The 13,690-nt window shown below is 32.8% G+C and overlaps 1 protein-coding gene across 2 annotated transcripts in view; it reads left to right on the plus strand.

Moving 5' to 3' along the window:
* ASPP (Ankyrin-repeat, SH3-domain, and Proline-rich-region containing Protein) overlaps nucleotides 1–13,690 on the plus strand; it is a 1,089,659-nt gene that overhangs the window by 341,620 nt on the left and 734,349 nt on the right. Inside the window, exon 1 of one of the 2 annotated variants that reach the window (XM_085948757.1) lies at nucleotides 9,066–9,202. The exons of the other annotated variant lie outside the window; for it this stretch is intronic. The gene's annotated coding sequence lies outside the window, so the exon portion shown is untranslated. Of the gene's footprint in view, nucleotides 1–9,065; nucleotides 9,203–13,690 lie in introns of those variants that run through there. 2 annotated transcript variants of the gene reach the window in all.

Consider the following 13,690-nt stretch of genomic DNA (forward strand, 5'->3'; position numbering starts at 1 on the left):
AATGTAATTGATTTGATATGATGGTTGATATAATTAAATGATAATTCACGAGCAGAGTGCCGACAACTCAATAAATCAACTGGATTTATTTAAAAATCTCTAAAAATACACGGAATGGCCTTAACTCTGGGATTCCGCGGAAATCACTTGGGGAACACTACTGTAGAAAATCATACAGTCCTTAACTTAGCGATAGGTTGGGGGGCCCGCTATAGATCCTGGCCTGGGGGCCCGCTTCAAGATGTGGGGGCCATAGACTGAAGAGTATAATAATAAGTTATTAGTTATTGTCGTTTAGAATCGACTGTCACACTGACAAACGTCCTAGTGTATTATGATATTATTATACACAGAAGAAGTTTACTTACTTTGATCGTCACTTCCAATTATTAATAATTCTGTAACACATAACCACTAAATCAGATGAACTCCAAGGTCTCCAAGATACGTTAAAATAATCTGAAACTAAGAATACTCCGACAAGTGAACACGACAGACGCGTCACTATGAGCACTCCATAGACAATGACAGGCAATGATAGGTCATCCATAGACAAGAAGAGGGGCGAAAAGTAGGACCAGTCGTGTAATGTATCGGCTTCCTTCTTCAGTGGGGAATAAATACACACATAATAGTTATGTTACGGTTTTTTTTTAATTTTAATTGATTTTTTAGACTCAGATTTCGATTTTGAAATTATTATACTTTCTGACGGAGCGACCGCGTCATCAGCCTTATGGAAAACTCTGTCACCGGCCCGAGGAGGCATGAGTTTCTCCATGATGGCACTTCTAAATAATATACACTGATTGACATCTGCTCAAGAACGATTAAACAGACTTGCTTTCATGGTAATTGAAATTAATGATCTCCTCGAGAAATAACAATTAACTGTAGTGAAATTTGTTTTCTTCAAAATATTACTTAGGTACTGCGGCGGGGGGATGACTGACAGCAGACAAATGTCCAACGCGTCGATCGCACCATAGATCCATAGGAGTTTTGTCATAAAAATATAAAAGTCATGTTAATACAGATTTGAGACACTAAAGCAGGGGTAGTCAACCTTTCTATACCTACTGCCCACTTTTGTATCTCTGTTAGTAGTAAAATTTTCTAACCACCCACCGGTTCCACAGTAATGACGATTTGTAAAGTAGGGAAGTAACTTTACTTCATAAAATTTATAAAGCAGAGTTACAGCAAGTTGAAGCATATAATAATAATTACTTACCAAATACTTTATGTCAGACTGTCGCTTTTGTAGAATAAATCTTTATAAAATAACTTACTGTAGTTAAATCTATCTTTTTAGTTATACTTTTAATCCATATAAGTATGACGTCTGATGAAATTACATTTAATTAATTTAATTATTAATGAGATCAATACTGGATATCTGTTTGTTTTTAAAACCCCTATCGCCAACCATGATAGCTGGAACGCCCACTAGTGGATGGTATGGACCAGATTGACTACCTCTGCACTAGAGTATATTATATTACAATAGGTATTACAGTAGAACTAACAGTAGTCATGTTGTCAAAACTTGTTATTATTATTTTCGACAACAAGAAATCAGCGATAACAGGAAGTCACTGTAGTCACATATAGAAGACTTCACAGTGACGTACCTGTCATGGCGGCAACGCGTGCTAGATGCGTATTTAAATAATAATGTTTCGGCTCTCCTTTTAGATGCAACTCTTTTTCTTCTTCTTCACAATAAACCAAAAGTTTACTAATAATAATTCTAACATCACTCCTGCTCGTTTTAGACATATTTTTACTATAACAAGCTTCAAATTACGTAAATTGATAGATTCATATACCACTGGAGCGTAAAATTAAATGATAAGTTTGAGGGCGTTCCTCATTTAAAAACGGAAGTGCGATTAGCTATATTAGAGGGGATTGTTAGTTCACAATTTTAACACGTGGACAAGAAGTGATTCATGAAATTCAATGTTTATATTCGTTCCTTCATTTGCCGCCCTATATAATGTGCCGCCCCTATGCAACGCATGACCTGTCTACTCCACAGGACGTCACTAGTTAACTGTCATAACACGTTGTCCTTAGCATGCATCCGTTCATAACACCATGTGCAATACCTATTTTTGTTTTGTGTTATAATTAACATTTGTTTTCTCTTTCAGGTAAGCCCAATGAAATTTGTCGTAGTGACGTCCATTTGCTTCTGATATAACATTCAAATGTTACATAGGTGAGTGATTAATGATTATAATTATTATATTGCTCAATATATAAATTTTTCCGTTGTATTACCTGCTGTCAAATTTTATATTTTATTAAATTGTCTTTATTTTATTAATTGTAATGTTTTATGAAGGTGCTATTTTTTAAATTTCTTCATCTATATTCACCCAGGGCTCGAAATGGACCGGAACGCACCGGAGCGCCGTTCCGGTTCATAAAATCCACAAAATTATCGCTCCGTCTCGTGGAAATATTAATTTGACCGTCTGAGCTAGATATTTCATATAATAAAAAAAATAACACACTTATTTTTATAAATCACATTTACAATTAATGTAGTTATAGTATTATATAGTTGATATTTTCGTAAAATTATCGAGCGCTCCGGTTCGTAAAATTTTCCATTTCGAGCGCTGTAATTCACCGTATTTTTGATTCAACGAAAACAAATAAGTTTCACCGGAAAAGTGTACATTATTTTTGTCAGATCGCTAATAGCATACCTAAACTATTATAGTTTGGTTAAGAGGGTTTAATTGATTTTTAAAAACTATGGTAGTTAGTTTCTGCATCTGCAAATTGTATTCTTAGTTCAATAAAAACAAAAAATATTATGGTTTGGTTTAGGCAAGGTTTCATAGTATTCGTATTCATAGTTCAATGAAAACAGAGAAGTATGACTAACAAAGTTTAGAAAGCACTTTTTATGTCGAATCTTAACAGCCTACCTTCACCCATCGCCACTGAGTTTCAATTTATGTAAGAGTCAGAGTATGAACCTAATAGGTTGAGCAAGTGGCTGATATGCATTTATTGTAAAAACAAAAATTGTTAATACAAACCTCCACTCTGTGGAGGCCCATGTGATCTTATTAGGATTGGACATGGTCAAAAAGAAATATATATATATATATATAAGTATAGGTATATAATGTCGTCGCCCCAAAAGCAAAAGGGCACTTGTGCATAAATTGAGTTTTGAGAAAAACGCATTTTAAGTGTTTTTGGAGTGAAAAAAATCGTGGAGAGGTTATAACTTATTATTTTGATATGAAATTTGGAACACATGTGACGTAATTACGCAAGATTGAAATGCAATTTTTATTTTTTTATGTTTTGTCAATTTTTGATTTTTAAGAGGTTTTAAGTCACATGTTACCTTTTTCCTATATGCATTTATGAATAGCTTTATCTTCATCTTTTGATTTGCGAGCGTCCACTTTACGCTTATTGTGATCTTCCAAAATATTTATTTGGGCCTCTTTGTCCGCTGCCAACATGTTTTTAAATTTTTCACAAAATTTCAGAAGTGCCCTTTTTCTGCAACGAAATTTTTTTTTTTTGTACAAAGGCCCTTACTCACTTTTAAATAATTACACTTGTTACCGTTTTCCTTTATTATTTTTGTAAACATTGCACATAGTTCCTAAAATCGTGTACATGTTACCTTTTTTCTTTACATTAAATGCAGATCAGTTTACAAATACACAAGTAACCTTTATTTTCTTCATGGGTTTTGCTTCACAAATGCCGTTTTTCCCATAATGTAGAGAAAAAAATTACGAAGAAAACCGCATTCATAACTCAAAGCCGTCAAAATTGCACATGTGCCATTTTGCTTTTGGGGCGACGATATATTATTACTCTGTCAATGGAGAATAAGCGGTGGTTAAAAATACCCATAATCGTGTAAAGTCATTTTTATCGACGTTCCTTTATTGGAATTCAAACGGACCCCACTGATCGCAATCTAAATATTTGTTGTACTATTTATTGTAAATACATTATGTATGATGAGTATATTATTATTTATTAATTTAAACACGGTTCCTAAAACTAATTGAAAATTCCGTTATCAATATAAAAGGTATAGGTTCAAATTTATCTCCTTTCTCCGAATCTACATTCCAAATATTTGTGCATAAACAAGATTATCGAGTGCTGGTTTATAGGTCACCGATCGTTTATCCTCGTACATTAACGTATACGCACGAAAGGTAACCCACTAATATGAGTCTGACCAGTTAGTTTCGGTCGGGAGTTTCGGTTAACTTACAGACCTCGCGATTCAAACTGCCGCTCTCCTACAATGTAATAGTGACCACTATTATCAGGGCTGTAGCATAAACTATTTACTAACATAATATAAAATTATTTAATTGAAAATTAAACTGGATTTTTAAATTTTTCACAATTTAACGGTTTTCAGTGTACAGTTCTTGCAACACAACTCTAATGTAGATGAGTACCTTCTGTATTGGGAATGGGACGACTGGACTCCGGACAATTGGACGCCGCACTGTCGTAGACACGTATTATCAGTGTTGCCATCTTTTTCTATGCTGATTATAGTACAAAGACGTAAAAGTTATAGTATTTCTGAAAAATATATAGTACAGGAACATTTTTCGTCTTGAATCCTTTAAAATTATAGGATTTTGGTATATTTGGCGTAAAATTATAGTATTTAACATTTTCCGCGGAATTAAAATGATAGTATTGTACTATAATTATAGTACGGTTGGCATCACTGCGTATTATACAGAATGTAGACGAGGTATTTTAATCAGTTTCTACCTACTACGTAGTAGTTTAAATTCATTCTACTCTTAACATAATGTATTCTTTATTGCGGATTGAGAATTACCATGCCTAAGGCTTTATATGAAATAAAAAAATCTTTTTTCGTTGGAATTTAAACATATGCACGATTAAATCATTGTTTACGTCTGCATATTATTTACATTCTCACCAACTATTAAATCATAATATAATCATTTAAATATAAATAATAATATTAAATATGTTTTTTAAAGTACTTATAAGTACCTAACGTCTATTTATTTTCGAATTCCGTGGCGTCCAGTTGTCCCGGTGCCAAATCGTCCTAGACCCTCTGTGTTATTAGTACTCCTTGGTGGCTTATGCCTTATGGCACAGGAAAATTTTTGAAAAAGATTGTAATAATGGAGATTTGCACATATATCTACATATTATAGCACGCATGAATTGTCCTGAATCATCGGCTATGTTCGACATTCTTCGGATTTTACGACACGCAAAAAAAATCAATATTAAAATACATCTAAATATAAATATATGCAATTTAATTAATTGACAACATGATGGCCGCACGGCTTAGGCATCAGCCTATACCGTCGTGAGTCCAAGGTTCGAATCGTGGGCTTGGAAAGTACATATTGTTTTTCACTTGTGTATGATACCTACATAGTATGGATGGACCTAATAGGTTAAGCAAGTGGCTGACATTCATTTCTCGTAAAAACAAAATCTGTTAAGCCTACTCTGTGGAGGCCCATATTATGATCGGACATAGTCGGAAAAAAAATACTTGAAATAAAATACAATATCTTTCAAAAACACTTTAATAAGCTTTATAGCTTCACACAATGCATTAATATCAGTAAGTAGCTACGTAATTGATGATATAAAATAATATCATGAAATTAGTTAAGTACAATTAAATCTATTAAACCTAGGGGCGGCAGGTTATATGAAAGTATGGTGAAGCAGGCTAGTATGGTGAAAAAGTATGGTGAGGCGGGCTGATAATCAATTTGTGACAAAATTTGAACGTTAACATTATATTATATGGGTACATTATAATGACCAAAGTAAATCCTCTGTGATGCCCAGACTTTTTTTTATCGCGTCGCTATTTCTTGTAAGTTGTCGGATATTGTTGGCCTGCTTCATTCAGCTGTATGAGAAAGCCGATTTCTTTCCCCTCTAAATTTAATACCTCTATGTATTAAACCCTATACCAGGGATGGCCAGTGCGTCGATCGCGAAGGTATTTTTGGTCGATCGCGGACATAATAATAATATATTGTACTATTTCTTGTTCAAACGAATCAAAACTACTCGACGTTCCAGCTCTTAAAATCCGCTAGTTCTTATCTCTTCTCTTACCTTACCTATCTTCACGCAGTCAATTGGATGCAGTATATTTAACTTGCTTTTTTGATTCTACATATCTGTGCGAATCGGCTTTCTCTTCGATGAATGTAATCAAAACGACTAATGATAATTTGAAGCACAATAAGACAACATTGCTAAAAAGATGCAATGCAAAGTTTCGGATGAAAAAAAAAAAATTTAAGATTTCTAATATTAGATATACTTACAGGTAAATTGTGTAACTATAATGTCGAAATTACAGTTCATGTGTACTTAATTACATAATAATTATATTATTATCGATAATTGTTTTTCTTCGAATCGTTATTTTTATATGTAAAAATTATCTGTTTTAAAAATATATAAATACATATTTGAATTTTATTATAAAATTGGGTTTTTATTGTTCTCGCGTGATATAATTACAAACGAAATCTCAGTCGATCGCCATAAATTATTTTATCAAGTAGTCGATCCTAGAAAAAAAAAGTGTGGCCACCCCTGCTCTATACTGACAAAACTTTCCTCATTATTTATTCATAAAAATAATTGAATATTTTATCACATACAATATTGTGTTATTTTAGTTTATAGAAAAGGTGTACCCTTTTGTCGAAAATATAACTGGACGAGTTATAAATACACGCCCCGTACCCGACCCTTTAATCCGAAAGATTGCCCATCGTTGCATATTGGCAAAAATAGCCGACGAATCAAAACTATTCGAGTAAGCTATATGTACATCAATCTCCATACACAATTTAATTCAAATATGCAAAAATATTATATAATCAATTTAATATTTTTTTAATATTATAATATAGGTTATTTCAGTTATTTTGTTTAATTTATATTGTAGGAGACCTCGAAAGCAGTCAAAGCCTAGAGCTTAGCCTCCACATAATTTAAGTGGTGATTTTGCAGTGGCGAAGGGTGACTTTTGGAAAGAGGTAGGCTGTGGAGATATAGAATATTTAATCAAGTGATTATATAAATAAGTCAATATGCAATTAAAAAATAATTTTCTTAAGAAGGTATGCTGCAAATAATCGCCTAGTATGGAATCTTCGCCTCTGTGATTCTGCATATGCGATGATCGCATAGCAGATAAGTACCTATATGCAATTTGTTGTAGGCTTTCAAAGAGATAGTCATATACAATCATCGCATAAGTAAAATCGAACTAATAAACTGCCATTGCGATGTGTTTATAATAAAATATTGATTATAAACTAACTTGTTTCTTAATATGTAAATATTTTTTTTAAACTAGGTACTCAATATTGTTTATATTTTGTTTAGACTTAATTTTTTTTTTTGTTTATTAAGATGATGACTTTGTAAACATCATAATTTAATATGGCATGAGATAATTTGACTACCTATAATATATTTAAAAAAAAAAAAACATTGCATTTATGAAATTTAAAACTATTTTATATTTTAATCAAAGATACAGCTACACCTCTGCTAATGATAAAACCCTACCTTTACCTGTCCGCAATACTTGTACTTAACACAAACACAATCAAACAGTCACGCACACAACTAAACCTGTCCCGTATACCCACGTCCAGCGCAGGTAAGAACTAGAATAAATCGAACAATTACTGTCTCGTTCGCGTATGTGTTTGTTGCGTAAGGATAGAAAGAGATACATTTTTTCGCAGATGTTCCACTTCACCCACACAATCTCACCTGTATCATTGTTATACGTACAGATCACAGGTTGTTTATGTCCATTCATGACGAAAGGGGTGTACAGAAAGACGGCCGTCTCGTTTTTTTGTACATTTCCTGGTGCGCGTAAAAGCGAGAAGGCTTCAGCGGAGGTTTCCGTATGCGCGGGCGCCGGTCTCGCAGAGATCTACAATACCGACAGTTCGATCAACGGTCTTTAGCCGAGCCTCGAGTTCGCAGGCGGTGAGACAACATTCCGATGTATCGGGAATCGCGAATGGAGCCTTGTCCGTTGTGATAACGACAAAAATACGCCGAAACATAACATTGTGAACATCCCCCGTCGCATATATATTGTACAAAAGTAATTGTGAATGCACCCCTTGGAGATTAATGTTATTGTCTATGTCACTAGGTTTAATCGCGCTCGAAATTCGAATTACTAGTGTAGTGTGTGCCCGCGTTCCAACTTTGAAAATTGTGCCGCGTTCGCGCTATAATTTCGATGACAAAATATCCAAAAGTGCCCCTCGTTCCCGTTGTGATTTCATAGATAGTTGCGTTACATTGTCGAACACGCGCAGTGAATTTCAAATCGTTCCATTTTCAAATGTACCTGTCAAAATAAGTTGTGCTCATGCGCAGATATTTGCACGAAAATTGTGATGTTAATGTTGTTTTCAATATAACAAAATCGACTGATTTGATTGTCAAAATGTAATTTTGTTCTATACAATGGCCCACGATGGTAAATTATTTGTTTGATAATACCTCAAAGCCAATTCTAATGAAGAATAATTAAACGACTAGGTACTTGTCAAGATACAATTATATACTTATTCTAAAATTAAAATACCTACATATCCTACAACTAGTATTAATAATATTCTGTAAAAATATGTACAGTACAAAATCAACTAGGTTCCTACTTCTGCGAAAATCTTCTTGATGTATGTAATAGCTTAACCCAATGTCAACAACCTTGGATTTTTATTTAATTTCTGCTTGGCTCGATAATATTAATTTATAACTAATGTTCATTTAAGTAATAATTATTAATAGGAAATATTATTTAAAGCAAAAATTATTTATTTGAAAAATAAATTAAAGTAAACATCCGCGATATTGATGAGAATATAGGTAATTAATACTAAATTACCTAAGTGTCCGTTAATGATCGATACTTGTTTTTAAATTTAAAGTGATTTTGGTGCGTTCAAAAAGTGATGTGTTGGGTTTGTTAAGTTTTATATTGTTGTGAAAGTTTTAACGATCGTTTTCTTCTTCTTTTACTAGAACGAGATCGTAAAAGTGCTCAGTTTATAATTAGTTCGTGATTGTTGCGTGACTTTTTGGACTAGCATCGTGATTTTCGCATATGGTAAATACAAAACTGCTTACTAAAATGGTGTCGATTTTATTTTTCATAACGCTGCTGTCTGCTTGCCATGTTTGCTGATTTCAGGTTTTTTTCACGGCCCGCCAGTGATGTACCATGAACAATCAACTTCCGGTTCGCTTGTTTTGATGTTTTCATTTTTTTGACAATTGACGAATTGATTCCCTAACAGACATAGGTCCTTATGTCATTTTTATAGAAATCGACATTTGAATGCCATCTTGCGGGTGTTTACGATATCTATCGATTCTTGTTTTTAGATTTTACAAATATGACATAGGTCAGAAGATATTCGTCACTGTTCTGGCAGAAGACACTAATTCGAAAAAATTACATATTGAGTTTGTTATACCAAAATGTACCTTATTTCAAACTTTACCGTCTGGAAACATTCTTAATAAATAAACAGTCTTTATTTTAAAGTCATCCTTTTTAAGATTACTTAATAAACTCACATGATAGACCATTTCAAACATTTTACAACTTCAAAGTCAAATTACTCAAAACTAGTATTCTCCAGTTAGTGTGTTCTGCCAGAACAGAGACGTATGTAAGTCTGAAAAATCCTACAAAAACGTCATAATATAATCCAAAGGTTTTTCTCTCTAAAATTTAATTTTACAAAGCAATCAAGTATCTAAACGCTATCTCAACTTCGATATAAATTATACATAATATTATGGATGTTGATTAGGGAATGGGACAACTGGGCACCAGGACAATTGGGCGTCGCACTGTCGAATGAAATGTATAGACGTTCGTCGCGATTTCATACGGAGGAGGACGAGGTATTTTAATAGGTTTCTATCTTTTATTGCCTGAGGCTTTATATAAAAATAAAAGAACTCTCTTCTCATTGGAACTTAAACATATGCACAATTAAATCATTATTTACTTGTGCGTATATTCTCACCAAGATCTTTATTTGGCTGCGTATTTTTTTCGACTTATACGAGGTATAAATGAGAACTCTGCCATTCTGGATAGTGTTGACCTCTGTGTCCCTGATAACTATCTTAAATATAGAGAGCATCAGTAGTTTAATCTCTCAAGGTACAAAACCAATCTGCCACTGGTAATGACAATTAGGAGGGCGATAACTATGTTCAACCAAATTACTTCGGGTGTTGATATATTCCACTTGCGTGTGATGAGTTTAGGTGGATGCTATTTTATGAATTCTTCAAATAGGTTCTCCTAAGCAATTTCGGTGTACTTTGAACTTTCTATTTTCACTTCTTTTGTATGTTTATACATATTATGTTCTCTAAGTATATTTTAATTTTTATCGTTTTTATTGATTTTTTTCTTTATCTTTCATGTCATGTTTTGAACGTCTTAAACTTATAATTTGTAATGTCCACAATATGCTAAAAAAATAAATTGAAATTGAAACAATATAATAATTTAAATATAAATAATAATATTAAATATATAGGTATTTTAAAAGTACTTACCAATAATTAAACGTATATTTATTTTCGAATTTCATTTGATTGCGTGACGCCCAATTGTCCCGGCACAGAATCGTCCTAGACGTTGTTGACTATGATAACGGTCTCCCGCGATCCGGTACGCTTCAATAGTAGGGAGAGATTGCACCCTTACCACTCGGTGTTATTTCGATCGTCGATATCATTCAAGAATTGGTCGATCGAGTTCACTCGTGTTCAATAATGATAAAGTAATATTTTACGAAATAATAATATTGTTTTTATTGCCTGTAATCACAGAATAATAGTCCGCAATGGTAAGCAATAATGACTTTAGCAATTTTGTTTTTGTAACAACGAATTGGGACCCAAATAAATACTAAGTAGGTACAAATTGCGTGTATTGAAATTGTCATGAATTGTATAAAAGGCGTTATTTAGAAACACTATATCATATTTACTACAATAATATTATATTATTAATATCCAGTGGTGTGCGGTCCATAAATACTGTAGATGATAATATAAATAATTACAAGATAAAAAGAACTTTTTATATACCTACAACGTTTTCAAATTTTCTGTCGAATCATATAAGTAAACATGACTAGCTTAAACGATCGAAAAAAATTGTATTTGATAGAAATAATACTAAAATGTCATTTTGACATTCATATTGATTTCCATAGTAACGCACGTATATATTAATAATTTAGTTGCTAGGACCCCAGACCCAACCAACCAATAATAGTGGATTGGATTACGGATTTCTTCCGAAATAACTTTTCATACAAAACATAATTAACTGAAAATGAATTCAATTCTACTTAAAGATGGCTAAAAGTATTAAAAGAATGCATTGGCATCGTGTTCTGATATATTCTAAAAGTTTCAAATGTCTAGCTAGTCGGGAAGTTAGTTAAAAATCGATTGCAAGATTTGTGCCGGACAAAGAACCACCGGACAAATAAGAATACGAGCTAAGAAAAACGTTGTAAAATAATCGATATAGTACACAGAACAGATTAATAAATAGAATTCCGATAGGCTAATATCCCATACATTTGACGCAGGGTTTTGAATGTGTGAGTATCCTACGAAAATTAACCACATAATTATTATATATACGTGCAATAGTGTGTTGCAACCTTCAAATACACTAATATTGAATGAGCGTCAGTGCATAAAACGAGAGCAGTTGTCAGAACGAAATGCAAGCGTATTCTTGATACGTGTTTAAGTTTATCCCATGTACTTCCATACTCGAGATCGATTGCCTGTTTCTCCACACCCGTTGGGTATTAATTCGATTTCCTATTATTGCTGAGTTCCCTGATATAATACTATGAATTAATAATATACTTAATGCTGGTAGGTATTTATTGTGATAATTGTAAGATAAATGTTACTTCGTATTACTTCGAAATGTTCTATATTATTATTATTACGTAAAAAAATATTTTTAAAGTACATCAGAGCTAGGGATTCCAATCCCGGGATCCCGAGCTGTTTTCGATACCTATGAATTCCGGGATTGATAAACATAATCCCGAAACTTTCGGGATTGATTTTTTTATCAATTTTTATGGAAAATAAAATAACGAAAATATAACAGAAAAAATACTTTTAATGACAAATAACTACATTAGAAATAAACTGAGTTCGAATGAAGTTTGATTTATTCCCATGTGTAAGTTGCCGATTCATTTTTTTCCACATAAATTAATAAAAATGAGAAAGATTGGAAAAAACAATGCTTCGCACTATTAACAAAGTAATTCCACCATGATATCATACGTTTTACGGCAGTTTCATATTTGGCTGACTAATTAGATTTATGAAGCGGAAAGGCCATAAGTACACCATGATTATTTGCTTTACTATTTTAAATCTCGCTAACCCATTCATTAAGTCTTTACTATCAGAAACAACAATGTCATATTAAATTGACATTATTATTTATATTACAATATTATTTACTCCATTAAACTTATGTATTTCCAAGATTAAACGTATACAATATTAACAATAAATGTCTTAAATAGTATAAATTATACTAGATTTATTTTTGACCGATGTTATCAATGTTATTTGTAAATATAAAATTTTTATATTAACAATGGAAAAAAATGCCAATCCCGGGATCAGTTCCGGGATCCCGGGATTGTCAAATTGTAATCCCGAAATCCGGGGATCAAAATTTTGGCTCGGAATTGGATTACCTAATGAGGGCTACTAAGCTGCAACACTGCATACCATACTGCGTCGACCGTTCATTACGATTCAATTAGTTGCAAAGCCCCAAGTAGATAGATAGTGAGCAAATACCTAATAACGGTGGCGCGTTTCTGTAACGCAAATGACGCAATCGATTCGTTATAAGATTGAAAATGGGCCTCTTTCAAAGTAATAAATCTTTTGAATGTATAGATTTATTAAGCTAAATTTAATTACTGAATACTTTTGAGGAGCCTCAACGTCACTAACCGCACCACTGTTTAGTAAGTATGTAAATATGTAATAGGTATGTATTCTTCAACAACATCCCTACAAGTTAAAGTTACCGCTCGCTACTTGTATTAACCTATTATGAAAGTACTTAGCTAATAATTGATAAATATTGGAATATAATAGTTTATAAGTTGACATACGCCACATTTATATTGTAATTTATATATCATTAAACTTATGTGATGATCATAAATTCATCTGACATTTTGTAAAAAAAACCTTTGCAATAATTAATATTCACTATTTTTGCGTAGATAAATGAACTCGTTATTATTTTTATAACATGGTCAGCCACATTCGATCTACTGCTGGATGCAGGCGTCCCCATAGCCCCATCACTCTTCTCGGGCTCTAGTTATTCGCTTCGCTGTCACGTATTTGACTGGCTCCTTATCCATTGAATTCTTTTGGGATCTCTCCGCGTTATGCCTAACGTGCATTTTCCATGCCTCTGACCAACTTTTTTATATAAATTGCACAATATTATAAGTACCACGGTTAAATGGTGCTCTACGTAATTTTGTAA

Source organism: Rhyacophila brunnea, unplaced genomic scaffold (assembly GCF_057557595.1).
Source record: "Rhyacophila brunnea isolate RB1 unplaced genomic scaffold, BYU_Rbru_1.0 scaffold_21, whole genome shotgun sequence".
Lineage (NCBI taxonomy): Eukaryota > Metazoa > Arthropoda > Insecta > Trichoptera > Rhyacophilidae > Rhyacophila > Rhyacophila brunnea.